We start from the raw sequence: 1,508 nt of genomic DNA, 5'->3' as shown, positions 1-1,508 counted from the left end.
TCACCACAATCCAATGCCATCTATGCCCTCAATGATGTTTAAATTCAAGAGGCCCCACAGAAAGACTAGGTCCATGCACCACTGAATACCCCTGGGCATAATGGTTGAAAGCAAGGCAAACTGGGTGCAGGCCTGAGCACACTGCCTAGCTTCAAAATGGTCCCTTGACCCCCACCACATGGCCAGGCCCTGCCTGGACAAGGCCTCAAAATGGCCCCAACCCACATGGCCAGGCCCCAACAGCACCCAAAAAGTCCAAAAACACACAACAATCACCATAATCCAATGCCATCCATGCCCTCAATGATGTTTAAATTCAAGAGGCCCCACAGAAAGACTAGGTCCATGCACCACTGAGTACCCCTGGGCATAATGGTTGAAAGCTAGGCAAACTGGGTACAGGCCTGAGCACCCTGCCTGGCTTCAAAATGGCCCCTTGACCCCCACCACATGGCCAGGCCCTGCCTGGACCAGGCCTCAGAATTGCCCCCACCCAAATGGCCAGGCCCCAACAACACCCCAAAAAGTCGAAAAACACATAAAAATCACCACAATCCAATGCCATCCATGCTCTCAATGATGTCTAGATTCAAGAGACCCCACAGAAAGACTTGGCCCATGCACCACTCACTACCCCTGGGCCTACTGGCTAGTGAGGCTTTACAGGCACCCCAAAATTAAAAAAAAATCAACATATAACAGTGAGCTAAAATTCCATGACATAAATGTGAATTAAGTTAAAAAAAATCACAGAAACTGTTGTATCATGCACCCATGACTAACCCTGGGCCTACTGGATACTGTGGCTACCCACAATATATATTTTTTAAGTTGTGAACAAAGTTTTAAAACTGTAGTTGCAGCAACTGCAATGCCCCAAACAAGCAACACCAACTTACTTGTAAAATCTCAAGTCCAAAAGTGATCCAAACTCCAAAGTCCAAAAAGTCCTCAAATACAAATATCCAGCAGCAGCCACAAAAAGTAATCCTTCCAGCTCCAGATCCAAATCAAAAGTGACCAGGACATGGACAAAGCACTGGGAGGAGCCTGCTGGACAGGAACAGGAAGTTGGAGACTCTGGGGCACTTCCTTCCTCTCACCCCCCCCCCCTAAAAATGGACTCCTTGCACCAAAAAGTGCAGCCAAATGTCAATCTGAGGAGTTATTCTGATCAAAATCATCATTTTCAGAAGGTTTATGCTGCCTGCGGTGGATTTCTTGTGTAGAATTGCAATTTTTGCAATTTCGGGAAAGCGAGCTGTTCAAATCTCCTGCCGGAAGTCAGCTGTGCGCCGCATCTACATGTTCGGCATTGTTTAATCCTGCGATGCGTGATCGCGGGCCCTTATGACGTACTCGCGTTGTCAAACTCTCGCTGTGCAGGATGGCGGGCCGCGATGACGTAATCGTGGTCCAAAAACTCTTGCGCGTTCACGCAGCAAGATCCAAAATGGCGCAGCACACGCAAACCAGGAGAAAAACAACTCGGCGAACACAGAATCACA

This window comes from Lissotriton helveticus, chromosome 1_2 (assembly GCF_964261635.1).
Source record: "Lissotriton helveticus chromosome 1_2, aLisHel1.1, whole genome shotgun sequence".
Taxonomy (NCBI): domain Eukaryota; kingdom Metazoa; phylum Chordata; class Amphibia; order Caudata; family Salamandridae; genus Lissotriton; species Lissotriton helveticus.
This window is presented reverse-complemented; position numbering follows the sequence as displayed.